This window comes from Lemur catta, chromosome 23, assembly GCF_020740605.2.
Source record: "Lemur catta isolate mLemCat1 chromosome 23, mLemCat1.pri, whole genome shotgun sequence".
NCBI classification, from domain to species: Eukaryota; Metazoa; Chordata; class Mammalia; order Primates; family Lemuridae; genus Lemur; species Lemur catta.
The window spans coordinates 17338499-17353255 of record NC_059150.1 but is presented as its reverse complement, the minus strand read 5'-3'; the positions used below and the strand labels follow the sequence as shown (position 1 = coordinate 17353255).

At 49.8% G+C, this 14757-nt stretch overlaps 1 protein-coding gene across 2 annotated transcripts in view; it reads left to right on the top strand.

Moving 5' to 3' along the window:
* STX6 (syntaxin 6) overlaps window positions 1-7214 on the top strand; it is a 50430-nt gene extending 43216 nt beyond the window's left edge. The window contains exon 9 of one of the 2 annotated variants that reach the window (XM_045536007.1): window positions 5949-7214. The gene's annotated coding sequence lies outside the window, so the exon portion shown is untranslated. Of the gene's footprint in view, window positions 1-910; window positions 2884-5948 lie in introns of those variants that run through there. The other variant, XM_045536006.1, reaches the window with a different exon arrangement.
* Window positions 7215-14757: the final 7543 nt, after the last annotated feature.

Here is a 14757-nt window from a genome sequence, read left to right as displayed (position 1 = left end):
ACACCCTGGGGTTTGGGTGGCTTTAATTGACGGGAGCAATTAAAAAAAAGCAGCAGGACCCTGTGCTGGCACACCTTAGGGAAGGGTTGATGATGTCGCCAGAGGTCAGAGCCTGAACCTTGCCAGCTTCATGTTGCTATACCAGCGCTTCCTCCCCAAGGTGCAAATTGCATTTTTAGGGTGATTCTTACATATGTTGTTGCTAAATAGCTCAGCAGCACACTGGAATGCGTTAGGATACTGGATTATCCTCACTGATAGTTCTTTTATTCCCGTGGCACTCGACTTCGGGGGAATGGGGTTGGGAATGGATAGTACATTTATTACATTTACTCAGAAACTATAATGACCAAAAAAAGGCTAGTCCTGGACCAGACTTCTCTTACCTTGCGTGTAATGGCGAGGATGGGTAGGTGAACTTGATTCTTCCTCCCTAAGGTAACAACTTGATTTTATCATCTATTCAAATAACTGAGCCAATCCAAATTTAAACGATAGTTGCTTTAATCGAGCGTAAGTAGCTGACACTGCTGAAACACTAAACTTCAATCTTCTGATGACTTTTTAAATGCCTCAGATGTATACATGTATATAGGATATTTTTTATAACTTCCCTGATGAATAATCTGATATTAAAGTAGCATTTGGACCCAGAGCCAGAACTCAGTGGTAGAGGCTGCTAGTCTCTCCTCGGCATCTTCTCTTGCACTTGGAAAGAACAGCAACACCTGGATAGAGTTCTAGCTTTGACTTCTCATTTCCTTGTCTTTTTGGGTGCATTCTCCACACACTAACTTTTTCTTTAACCTTTCTTCCCCCATGTTTTGTTTGTATTTCTTGTGGTTTTGTTTTGGGGTTGTTTTTTCCACCCTCCCCATTTTTTGTGATTTACAATGACGTGCTTGCCCAGCTAACTTTTGAATTGCACTTTTTAATAAATATTTGTAACAATTTTTTTAAAGAAGGATATTTTATCTGATTTGGGATCATGGTAGGTAGGAAAATCTGCCTGTTGATGGAAGTTAAAAGCAAATTTATAAAACTAAAAGGGTGGTTGACATCCATGTTTACACTCAGCTCTAATGTTTGATATATAAATAAGTTATTTCTTTTCAAATTAGGGAAAAAAGTGAATATTACAAAGGGCTTCAGGTATAGGATACTAGGTTATTTATGTTTTACCAAGTTTTAAGACTTATTCAGATAATCTTCTGTAAGCTTAGAATGGGGGTGGTCCTTAGATTTGCATTAAAATGTAGACATCTTTTCTTAAAAATAAATCTGGACCTTGTCTAAGTATTGTAAACTACACACCACATTATAAGACTACCCTATTTAAAAGCCATGCTATCATTCTGCTATTACTAGATTTACTGTGCTACACATAAAGATGATGTATGTCAGTAGGGCCTGTTTGGAACATACCTGGTCTTTAATGAATAAGATACTCCTATTCGTTAGGGGACCAAGTTTTGTGACCCTGAGGCTTAATTATGTTTAGATATATTTCAGATCAGCATGGGGACCCCACTGCTTGAAGGTTTAGCTAAACAGTGGCTATTGTAGAGCTGTCTGAGGCTGAAGCTGGATAAGGAACAATTTAGAAAGAGAAAATCTACTTAAATGCAGATATTCTCTGTGTCTCCATGCACTCCTGCCCCAGGCTGACATGATCCTGGGTCTGACCCTGTTGTGTCCTGACTGGGCAGTCACTGTGGGACCACTGTTCATTTGAAGGGCCTTCACTCAGGCTCCAAATGGTGGCAGCCAAAGAGAACAAGCCAGGGACTTAGATTTATTTTTAAGGACAAATATTTCCTTCTCAGTGATCTTATGTTACCGAGCTTTAGAGGGAGCCCAAGTGGTCCCCTCACCCGTGTCCTAGATGGGGAGAGTAAGTGGACATCAGTGGTGCCCCACATTACTTACAAGCGCGTCCTTGTAGCACTTGGGGCTTTTTTCCCTTCGGGCTTCTGTACCTAGTACCATATTCCAGTTTTAAAGCACTGGCAGAATGTGATGGATAACAGAGAAAGAGCTCACTTTATGTTTATTGAAAGAACATTTTACTTAAATGATTTGGGAGGTAGGATGGGGAATGAACTATTGAGAGAGTTTGTCATAATATAAATCCAACTGGAGAACTAAAGTATCTTTAGGTTTTAGTCCTAATTTTTGGTCTTGTCTCTGCGGACTGTGAAGAATCACAATGCCATGTATGCCTGGTCTGTGTGGCAATCGGAAGTTGCAGCGTGTGTGTGCTACATGAGGATCTTCCACAGTTTCAGAATGCACGCCTGAGCTGAAGGGGAGAAATTGGTAACTTGCCCATTATTCTCTGCTTTTAGCCAGAGTTAAACAGACTGATGGGTCTGGTAGCCAACAACTTGGCAACTTCCACTCCTTCTCACCTCGTGAGATTAGGGGCTGTGAAAAGAAATCTAGTCTAACTCCAACAGAAATCTGTCTCTGTGAAGTGTTTTACCTTCTGTAAGTAGAGGTGGTAGAGCCAAGATTTTTCTTTTGGTAATTTCCCTGGCTGTAAAGCGAGACCAGAGGGTTATCTATTCCCTTTCACCTTTTTGAAGAATTCATAGCATTTGAAGATCGAAAAATTGAAATGGTAAATATGAGTTGCTTTTCAACTCTGTGGACTTTGTACCGTTTGGCTTTACCATGTACCATGAGATGAATTTGTAAACAAAACAAAATTGGACTGTCTGGAAAACTAAAATGGTAAAATATGGAATGTACTGCCTTTAATTTTCCCTCTTTGTCTTCTTCTCACTCACATTTTTTCTCTCCCAGGTTTTTTAAGAAGACTTTTTTTTTAAGGAATGATTTTTGCCTATCACAAGTAGAAGGAGGTAAAACCAAAGGATTCCTAGGCTTATACCCCCTCAGTCACTGTGTACCATCCCCGAGCAAAATCCGTCCCTGAAGACAGTGCCCCAGCTAATGGCCTTGCTAGGCCACCAGCAGCACAGCAGCCTTTGCTTCCCGTTAAGGGGAACTTTAGTCACCTGGCTGGCCCGAGAGGAGGTGGTCTTTCTTCCCTTTCCCTTTCCCTGTCCCTGTCCCTTTGCTGAGAAAGCAGGTATCTTTCAGTCGCTCTGATTAGAACAAATCAGCTTAGAGATAATGTTACTCAGGAAAACAGTATGTACAAAAGTTTAAGGAAACGAAAAATAGAATAACTTGAGAAGAATTCAGCTTGAGCAGGATTGAATTAACTAGAATGGCCATGATGCAAGGATAATACAGCAAAGAGCCATCCATGAGAAAACTGTGCGCCCTCGAGCCTAGGGGTGAGAACTCTAGTTCACAAATCCTTGGAACACAGAGCGCATGATTCTTTGGGGCAGAGAGGCTGGCTGGAGCACGAGGCTCTCGCGGTTGACTGTACGTAACTAATCCACACCCAGGGCATAGGCTGAACATGGGGAATGAGGCCTCCAGACAGGGCACACCTGCCCCCCTAAGAGCCCCATAAGAGAGAAGTGCTCTCTGCAGAGTCTAGACCTGGCAGGGACCATGGGACCACAGATAGGCGGTCACTCTGTGGCCAGTCACATAAAACTCTAGACTACTCTAAGCCCTACTATTCCCTTATTTAAATTCCCACTAGCTAGAGAGGTAGAGGACGCTGCCTCCAAACCAGTAAATAGGAATAAACACAAAACTGCTTCACAACTCAGCTTGAAAAGAATTGCTGGGCATAGCAGGTGCCTGATCCCAAAGCCCATGTAGTACCCGGGGGTGGGGTGGGTGTGGGAGAGGAGACATCCATGTTCTGCTGCTGTGGTCACTGCTGTGACCTGCCCTGCTCTGCCTTCGGGCCTGGTTTGTACAGTTCCCTCCACTTTCTGGACATGCCCTCTCACGGCCCAGCGCTCTCACTTCTCTGAGCCTAAACCTCCCAGCCTCAAGCATGCACACGGGGAAATGCCAGGCACAGCGGGTTCTCTGAGGAGGGTGAGTAGGCAGTTTTTCTGAGAACATGGGGTTCATCCACACACCTCAGTCCCAGGTGGGGCAGGGGCAGAGGGGATGCTAAGTTACAGGAGGCAGAAGGCAGCAGCTGAAAGAACAGGGAGAATGTAGCTGGGAGAACGACAGGAAGTTTCAGTTGCTTGGACGCAGCAGGTAGTGGCTGAGGTCACCTTGATTGGGAGGCTGAACAGCAGAGCTTTGTCTAACTGACGTGGGAACAATGTGCCTCCCCCTTCCTGAATTCCCCAGGAGGAACATTACTCCCTGCTCTGTGGCTTCACACTCAAAGAAACAATAAGCCTGAACGGAAGAAGTCTCTTCAGGGCCTCAGAAGTGCCCATTGAAGGTCTTTCCTGTCAGGTTTGGCTTCTCCACGTGCTGCTGCCGATGTGGGCAAGATGGCTGGAGAGCGTGGTGTTTTCCAAGGCCTCCGGATGTCCTTGTGCAATGTCAGTCCTCTGCGGGTCCCTGGCCAGTAACAGCATGCTTTCCGCCACCCACTGGTGCAGGGAGGAAGACTTCTCTGCTGTCAGCAAGGACTGCCACTCACCGAGTTACTATAAATCCACTTTCCGGCTGCTGGAGCACACAGGCCCAGGGGTCTTGAAGACCCTCATGTCAAACTGGGGTGTCAGACCGGAAGCTGATTTCACCGTAGACAACTGCAGTTGGCCCACAGCTGGGGTAACAGTGTTATAATGTCTTGACTTTTTTGCTTTTTCTTTTCCTTGTATGAACTGGGTACTCTTCTTGAAGGGAGGATATTTTTTACTCTTGGTACCTTGAAGATTCTTATGTTAATTTTCTTCTATCATTTCATCCACTTGTACGATAGTCCCCCCTTATCCGCAGCTTCACTTTCCGAGGTCTCAAGTCACCCTCCGGGAACGTGTTGAGCTAGAAAGTGTTAAGCCTATACAGCAAGGGATCCTTCTGGATATGTAGGAAAAACATGCTACGTAGAGTTCTGTACTATCCACAGTTTCAAGCATCCACTGGGTGTCTTGGAACATACGACCTGCAGATAATAGGGCACTACTATATACTTCAAAACATCACCCTGTACACAATAAAAACATACCTTGTTTTCTGTCAATTTGACTTCTGTCAAAATTGCAATGACTTCTAGGTGCTGCAGTCCTACATGTGGACTGGCTGCTGGATTGAGGAGCTTCCTTGTATGAGATGTTGAGGGACCATCCTAAGATGGTGACTTCTCATTCATCACCCTGTGGCAGCTCAGTTAGAATTTGGTGGCAGCAGCCACATGTCCAGTTAGCCACAGAGCCACTCCCTCTCAGCTGGATCAGTGAGGATTTTTCCCAGCCTTTGTTTTGGGACCGCAGCATCCACCGAAGCACCATGGGTCCGGCTGGGAAGTGGGGCAGTCAGGTGGCCAAGACCAACTCCTGATGAAGCCAGAACTTGGCTCCTCTCTTAAGGACTTCAGTGCAAATACTACGCAAGCCACTTCAGTCAGACAGACAGAACCTCTTCCAGGTCATTGATAAGCCGTACAACCAAGCCATCCAGCGGCTCTGTGACGCACTGTGCGACACACAGGGCTGACCCACAGACTGTGCGTTTATAGCTGTTTCATGAGTAATATGCAGAGTACATGTTTTTAGGTATTTTAAAGTACATGAGTGGTTGTATTTCAGCAGCTGATGGACTCCAAATGTTTTGCTTTTTATTATTCCAGCCCTTCAGATTTCCCCAGAATTGTCACCTTAGAGCATGTGTCTCCTCAGCATGTTCCCAGAATTCTTTATTTATGCGACTGTCGTGTTGCGCAGAAGAAAACAGCTTTTACTCAGTTCAGGGAACCTGAGAATCTGTGCTGATATCTCAGAAAGGCAGAAAGGCAAAGACTGCTCCAGCTGGGCTGGAATGTCTCACTTGTCCCTCGGTGTCACTTCCTTTCCATTCTGGTGCCTTCCCATTTCCTCCCGCAGCCTCCTGCTCCCTGGATTTCTTTCCATGGAGAAGCCATTCTCTCCGAAGCTGTTTTTCTCCTCATCGTTCCCACTCTCTGGCTCCCACTTGCGTCTTCTGAGCTCTGGCTGCTGCCACCACACTTGCCTCAGACCCAGTGTCGCTCTGCCAGGGGCTGCGGCCAGCCCGGCCTCCAGCTGCCACCCAGAGCTCAGCTCCAGTGGACTCGGAGCCTTCTGGCCCCAAACATCCTCTCACACCCAGCCCTGCCCAGGGACACATGCAGAAGGCTCTGCTGGCTCAGCCAACGGTGCATGGGCGGAAGGGGGAGAGGAAAAGCCAACAGGACCGATTCTCCCTGGAACCAGCATGTACTTCCTTGCTAAGGGCATCGATAAGAATTGATGAAATTTGTAGGTTAAGAACTTTCATTAACCAGATACCCCAATGGTGACAGAAAGGAAAATTTGAACTATATCATATACAGCTCTGTTGGCCTTAAGAATAAAAAATATATAGAAGGTATCAGATATTTGGGCCCCCAAGATAGCTGAGAACTCATTTCTCAGGATTATGTAAAACCTTTCAGGTAATTTTAACTGTGTGACTATACTACATGGGCTTCTAGTGCTCCCATTTTGAATGAATTGACCTCTTTTCTTCCACCATCACCCCTCCCTTCCAAATCCATTCATTCGTTTTCGTGTACAGCCCATTTTTGTCTGTTTTCTAATGGTGCAGCCAGAGCTGCCAGGTAAGGTTGGGCCCTACACAAGGAGACCCCACTGTGGGGCACACAGGGTCAAAATCCGTCCTGTTCTGCTGGTCAAGCCATGTGACCTGGCCTGGGCCAGGGTCCAGCCAGATGGAGGGTGCATTTTTCTCGTTTGCACACACGTCCTATGTGGGTTAGCTGTGGCCCTGCTCCTGACCTCGGTTGGTTCACAAGCCAGAAACTGAATAAATGGGCAGAGTTTAATGTTGTAATTCAACAAGGTTTACAACAAAGACACATGTAATGGCGTGTTGGGCTTCAGCTTGCTACAAGGTAAGGGCTGTATTTGGTGTCCTTTTCGCTCAGCCGCACCACCTGCAGGAAGCAGGAAGGGAACTTGCTGGAGAAGGAGGCTCCAGTGAAAGCCTGGCTGTGTTCCCCTCCAGCAGTTTGGGGCTACCTCCTCAGTGGGGCCCCCACAGTCTGAGTGTTCCCAGAAATCTCACGTCCAGGAGACCCTGGGGACCCGGGGTCTGAACTCATATTTCACCTACTGAAAGGCGTCAGCATCTCCCCTCCGGCATCTCCCCTCCGGTACCGAGAACCAAGAGGGCAGCGCCAGACGCCACAGCTCTGGAGAGGCTGCTGGGAAGACAGACCCCTGGCCGCTCCTTCCCCGTCAGGACGGCAGCTGAAGGCCAGGGGCACTGTTCCTTGTCCTGCAGGGGTTGGGGTGGGGGTGAGCCTTATAGATACCTGGAAGAAAACTAAACGTTGTGATTTAAAGGAAGGACATCTCCCCCCTCCCCATAACCCCCGAGCCATCCAGAATTCCACAGATTCACTGGGCTTAACTCCTCTGACAGAGAGTGAGCCAAGGTGAAGACTAGTCAGTCTCACCGTGGGGTGAGTTAGTTCATTTAGTCGTCTCGATTTGTGAACTGCTAGAGGATCCACTGGAGTGAGAGGACCATTGGTGGCCTGAGGGGAACCTACAGAGGTGGTTGGGTAGAGGTGTCATAGGGGTTGAATTGTGTCCCCCCATAATTCAAGTCCTAGGCCCCAGTACCTCAGAATGTGACCTTATTTGGAAGTAGGGTTGTTGCCGATGTGGTTAGTTAAGGAGAGGTCACACTGAAGTAGGTGGGCCCCTAACCCAAATGACGAATGTCCTTATGAAAAAGGGCGCAGAGCCCTACAGTTTATACGGTACTTTTGTATACATTATTTCGTTTCATTTTCTGTGTGAGAGGCATTGTCACACCTATTTGTTTTAGTCATGATTATTGCCTTTTTGGCCCCATGGTTTCTTTTTTTTTTTGAGACAGAGTCTTACTCTGTTGCCCAGGCTAGAGTGCCGTGGCGTTAGCCCAGCTCACAGCAACCTCAAACTTCTGGGCTCAAGCGATCCTCCTGCCTCAGCCTCCCGAGTAGCTGGGACTACAGGCATGTGCCACCGTGCCAGACTACTGTCTGGTGTAGAATCCAGAAAACCAAGAGAGCTTTGAGTAGAGTAGAGCTGTCTTTCAGACCTCAGTGGCACTACTGTGAATCTCATGCCCGAGCCAGGGCTTGCGAACCCAGGGAGGGGTGAAACTCCAAAATAGCTGACTTTCGTAGTTACCATCTTTTAGGGTAGACTCAGAGGGACAGGGGATCGTTTAGCTCAATCCTCTTGTTAGAGGGGAAAACAATTACAGCGCATCCCAGCATACATGGAAGTCATTTGGTGCATTGTGTATTCTTGACTCGTCCACTGGGAACTGCACACTCTCGGGGACAAGCCACTTAAAGCCGACCTCAGCCACATACCTGGAGTAGACGAATACGAACTTGGCACGCTTACTCCTCACCATGGGCAATGTGATGTGTTTTGCTTTCTGGATTAACACCAAAGCTCTGAAAGTGGTAGTGACACCTTGGACAGGTTGCTGCAATCTACCTATATTTGGGGGTTCATTACATTGTAGTTTCTTTACTAATACAGGTATGGGGGGGTGGCGCTGAGGAAGAAAGAAAAGGACTTGGTTTCTCTCTTCCGTGAGCTATGTTGGTACTGTTTTCCTTCTGACATGACCTTTGTCCAGAAGTTTCCCTCCCCGTGGCTGGGTAGATGTTGACTGTGCATAGACAGTGACTATTGGTGGCCTGCCCTACCGCCTGAGTCTCACATGCATGTTTCCTGCACCTGCTTTGCCAGCTGCAGCCAGACCCTTGTAAGAAAGAGTATTTTACCAATTTTTTTTAAAGTTATAAGTTATCAAAGCTGGAGGCCACTGTGTTATGCAGGAGGCTGTTAGGACTAAGACAACCCAGCCTCATTGTTCCCTGGCCAAGGCCCCATGCCCTGGCCTTCCTGGCAGCCCAGCCCTCCGCTCCAGCCAAGCTTTCTGTCAGCCCTGGGGTGGCACCAAGTTCAGGGTTGTTCTTTGCTGTTCTGCAGAAAGTAGATTTTCGCCGAGTTGGTACCACTGAAAGGCAGGTGTGACCCTGCAGCTGAGGGCTGTTCTGGGAGAAAAAGATGTCTTCATCCTGAGGAAAAGAGAGTATCTGTGCCCTGTCATCTGTGTGGGGTGAGGGGGTGACAGCCAGGTGTCCCACTAATACGTTTTTGGAACCGCTTTTAGCTCCCCGTGGTGATTACTTCCTAACCGATACAGGCTGGGCTCAGCACCCACAGACTTCAGAGAATGCCCAGGGTGAGGGTGGCCTTGAAACCACCTAGGAGCCGGCCAAGGGAGCCAAGCTGGAAATGATTACGGATTCAGTGTTTCTAAGTGGAAATATGCTTTCGCTGGCTCATTTGTAATTAGAAATTAGTGCAATTCAGAAACAGAATGTATAATGCATGACAAAACTCAGCAGGAATAAACCATTATATGTTTTCCAAGGATAGATAAACTTACAGTGTTTTAATTTTAAATAATTAGAAGGTACACACTGAAGAAGTGAGATCGGGAATTAGAATTGCAAATGCCTGGGTGATTTCCAGATGGTGCTTCCCCTCCACATAAAGAGAGGGGGCCAGAGCCCAGTGCCCTGCCCCAGGCCACCCGGAGATTTTTGTTTCCTCTACGTGGTGGGTCTCCAGGTGTGGGGCGGAGCCAGTGGCTTCATCACCTGGGAACTTGTTAGAAATGCCAGTTCTCAGGCCCCTCCCGCACCTACTGAATCTCCAGCTCTGGGGTGGGGGCTGCAGGCTGGTTCAGCAAGGCCTACAGGGGCTTCTGCTGGGTGCTCTAGTCTGGGAAGCACTGCTATAGCACACCAGCTTTAGGGCACGGTAAAATCCCCCTGCAAAGTAGAACATCATCCATGGCTTGGATTGTAATCCTGATGGGAACTAAAATTGGATGATGCTATAAACTTAACAAAAAAAAAAAAAAATACTTACATAAAACAAAACCAGAAACTCAACTAGCCATCCTTAAAAGTGATACTTTTATACCCTGAAGTCCATCAGTAATGTTTCTTCTACTCTTGAAATCACGTGTAAAGAATATGTCCCAGTATTAAACAGAAATGGAGAGACCGTGAGCTTTGTCTTGGGTGTTTTTGTTTGGCTGATTAATTGGTGGTTTCTTGTTTTTGTTTTTAGTTGTTTTCATACCTCACACAGCTCCCTCCCTCTCCTGCCACCCCCACTAATAAAAGACAAGTGCATCTGCCTGGGGTAGGAAAAGTTGGTGACTGCTGGACAATCTGAATTATAAATTGTGCTTTCTTGTGCTGAGCAAGTTATGTGAATTCTTAAACCCCAAAATAACCACACTATGTATTTAAAATATCACCCAGTTGGGGCAAGGAGCCTGGGGGAGCAGACAGACTAGAACAAAAAGGACCTGAGTCCCATCCATCCTCCCTCAATGCTGGCAGACACGGACACTGGCCAGCTGCATTGGCAGTTGGAGCCTGCCCTGAATTCTGTGTGGGGTAAGGAGTCTGGGCAGAGATCGTGATCATTCTGTTTGCCACCATCATCCTCACTGATGTTAACCGTGTGCCAGGCACTGTGCTAAGTGCTTTCTCTGTATTAAGACATAATGCTTAAGATGAGAAGTTTCCTCCTCTATTACTTCAAATCTGCAGATGAGGCTATTGGGACACAGAGAAGTCATTTTTGCAAGGTCACACAGCTGGGGAGAGGCAGAGCCACTTACTGTGTTCCCAGTGCCTGGCACAGAAAGTGGCTTATCTATCAGACGGTGCTTCCTAGGTCCGCAGCCTGATTTCTCCCAAAGTTGTAGTAGGTAGAACAGGTAAGGACTGGTAAACTACTGACCGGCCTCGCCAGGGAAGCAAGCGAGTGCTGATTTTGAGAGTTATGGTTATATTGATGCCCTGATAAAAGCAGATCACCTCCGCCCACCCCCGGGAGAAGCATGACCGTGTGGCTTTGGCGGAGGGAGACCGTTTGCCTCTGCAAGGCTGAGGGGTCGGGTCCCCCAGTGCCCTGATTCCACCCCTGGCCCTGCTGTGCAGCAAGAGTGAAGTGCTGTCATCAGAAGGGCCCACTGGCTGCAAGTCTCAGGGAAAACTCAGGTTGAAAATGTTAAAAGGCAAGACCTGAGGCAAAAGTGAGACTCACGGGAAGGGAAGGTCTGCCCATGCTGCCACAACAGGTCACTGCCCAAGAGGACGAATTTCAAATCAGTAAAGGGTCCTTGGCACCTCCGGGGTGTCAGCTGGCTGGAAACAGGGCTGTCCGGCCCAGGTGCTGACAGGCGGAACATTGGCAGTGGCTCCTGCTTGTGCAGGTGCCGGCAGAGCCTGAGCAAATGTCACCACAGTTGCACCTCTGAGAGGGGGTAACGGCCCCAGAAGCCGCGGTGGATGTGTGCTCCTGAATCCAGCCTCTCTGACCTCCCAGAAATGGTGTTTCCTCCTTCCCTCCCCCTGTCCCCACCGCCTCCCTAACACACACCATTAAATGCTTTCTCTGGTCACAGCAGTTCACATTGTATCTAAATAGTATATATTTAGACACCTAAATAGTATCTAAATGGTAATACTTCTGGCCAATATTTGATGAGAATCTGGTGTCCTGGGCAGGTCTTTGACCAAGGGGTAGGTACATGGTGAGGGGCAAAACATTGTTTTCATTTAATCTCACAATTTCCCAAGAAGGAAATACTGTTGAGGCCCATTTTACACCTGAAAACTGAGTCATGGACCAGTAGAGAAATCTGTCTGTGGACACTAGTAAGTGGGAGAGTCAGGATTGGAACTCAGGTCTGACTGGACCACACGAGGCCTCCCTTAACAGGAAAAGGACGCCATTCTGATTTCAGTGTTGGCAAGCAGGTGGCTCGCTAAGCCGTCCCTCTGACCTGAGAAATGGTAGAATGAGGCTGGGGGAGGAGGGGTCAAAACAGCTGAACCAGTTAGTGGGGATGAAAGCACTGAGCTAGAAGGAGGTGAGAGAAAGCATGGGTACCAGCTGGCCCGGACACGACCGTGTCGCAAGCTCTGCTGTAGAGTTCAAGAAATCTACTGGTCCGGGATCTCAGACAGGTCTGCCTTGCTGATAAAATGTTTTGGAGCTTTTGTTTATTTGGCTGGAAATCTGCAAAAAGTAAGTGAGCCAAAGCCCTTATTGAATACACCAAGAAAAGCCTGAAAACTCGGTCTGAAGAGCCAGGATGAGAATGAAAATCGTGGCGTCTGAACGCTGCTGTGAGCACCCGTGACTACCGGCACTCCTTGTTCCCGAGTTTAACACCAGCGCTGGATGGAGGCTGGTGAGCTTGGGGACCACAGGGGACCAGAGCTGGGAGCCTTTCTGCTCCCGTGCGGAGTGGGGCCTCCTGCCTTGGGGCTTCCACTGTAGCCCTGGCACAGCTGGCTTGTCTTTTTTCACAGCTGGAGCCTCTCCATCCTGGGGGTGTGGGCATCCCGAGGGCAGGGCAGGCCTCTTCCCAGTGCCTGGCACCTGGCCAGACCCCTAAGGGCAGCTCCACACTGTGAGGAGGGGCCTGAGCCCAGATTGCAGAAGGACAAGACAAAGGCAGGCCCGGCGGGCAGCCTGGCATCCGCAGGAAGGCCCCGGCTCCCCTCCAGGACTGGCAGGGCAGCTGGTAAGCCCTGGCTGCGTGGGCAGAGTATCAGAGCCAGTCCCAGCAGCCCCTTCCTCGGGGCCCAGCGCTCCGACCTGGCCAGACCCGCAGCCGGAGAGAGCTGGGCAGAGCTTCTTGCCAAGGAAGGCTGTTGCCATTTCTAAGCAGGTGCTCTGGCTCTGTAGGAAAGAGGGGAACTTCACAGAGGACATGGGGAGGGAGGGAGAGGGAACTGGTGACAGCAGGGCCTTTTGAATAGCCCCAGAACTAGCCTGGGGCTTGGGGGGGCGGGAATGGGTTGGGCAGAGGGACTAGGGAAGTCCAGTTGTTGCCAGGTAAGTTTGGTAGAAGATAAACAAGTGGTTCTACCTGAAGAGAGTCACAAAGAGCCCTTGGTACAAGATCACATGCGAGCTCAGGGGAGGGGCCCAGGTCCGCATGCAGTGTCCTAGAGTGCCTCCCGGGACAGCCATCTCTGGCGTCATTGAAGGCTGCCAGGGGTGCAGTGGGTGGACGAGGGGAAGGGCATTCCAGCAGAGGACGTGACCAAGTGTAAGAGCATGGGTGGGTGAATGAATGGGTGGAGCTAGGGCTGGCAGGAGACAGGAGCCAACAAGCAAAGCCCCTGCCAGGATGACCCACGTGCACATCCTGCTGCCCAGAGCCGATTTGGAGGACCAGGAAGTCCACAGTCTTGTCACTGCACTCCTCTCCTGGGTCACAGGCCTCTTCTTGGTGACAGGGTCCTAGGATGGAGGATGCCTCTTTCCCTGAGGGGCCAGGCTGGGGAGGTTTTCTCAGCCCCCAGCAGGGGGACCTAGGAAGTAGGCTGGCAGAATGGGGATGGGGAGGTGGCAGCCTCCCTGAGCCTTGGTCCCCAGGGTGTTTTCTTCTGCCTCGCTTCAGAGCAAAGCCATAACCACCCTTTAAATTGCAACTCACCACACACACACTGAAATGTTTCCTAAACAAAACCTACCTTTGCCGTGTGCGAAGCAGGCTAATGTTTTCTATCCTGTTCTATTCTTTTTTTTTTTAATTAAATGATGGTTTCAACCCACAAAATTGCTTAATTTATGGCCGTCCCGTGAGCTGTGCGTGCCGTTGGGAAACACTGCTCGGAAGGTGAGCCGCCCGCGCTCCCCCAGCGCGCACCCACTTCCCGGAAGGAAAAGGGAAGCGGGGCCCAGACGCCCCGGGGCAGCGGCGGCCACGCAGGGCCAGGCACGGCCACCCGGGGCTGTGCTGCTGTGCGGGGCGGGCGGGGCTGCGAGGGCGGAGGGCAGGCTGGGAGTCTCAGAGCACAGGGTTCAAATCCAGCCTCCGCTATTTTATTTGCTGCTGTGACCTTGGATACGTGATTTAACCCTTAAGCTTCTCGTTTGTAACCCAGAGATAAATTCTCATATTCATCGTCATTCTCCCTCCCTCCCCGCCCCCCCCTCCTCTCTCGAGCTGCTGTGAGCATTCAGGATTGTGTCCTTAGTAGCCCCACCATTCTCCCAGGTTATCACTGGTTTCTCAAATTCCAGCCGTGCGTGCGACTCCTCCAGCATGCCTGAGATCTGGGGACCCTGCATACACTGGGTACTCACTCATTCTTGCACGCCCCGCTGTCACCGCACACAAATGTGAGGGTCCCTGGGTCCCGTTTTCCCTCCAGTCCCCCCTGCCTGGCCCCTTTCAGCAGGGCTGGGCACGTGCTGTGCTCCGGTCTGCCCTCCTCCGTCCCCCAACCCTGCGTTCCTCGAAGGCAAAGTGACAGTCGCATCACCCCACCTCCCGCGCGGTGCCGAGCTGTGTGTGTGTGCGCGCGCGCGTGTATTGGGGGCGTCAAACCTCGGGCTCCAGTCCCACTGTGGCTCTGACCAGCCTGTGACTCCAGGCCCAGACCCTGCCTCTCGGAAGTGGCCTTGGTACAAAGGCCGCGGCGACCCCGAGACACGGAAGAGGCGGCGCGCAGACCACGGCGGGCCGGGCCCGACGAAGGCTGGAGGGACGTGGGGCGGCGAGGACCCTCCAGGACGGCCTCGTGGCCGGGAGGGCGCAGCTGGCGTG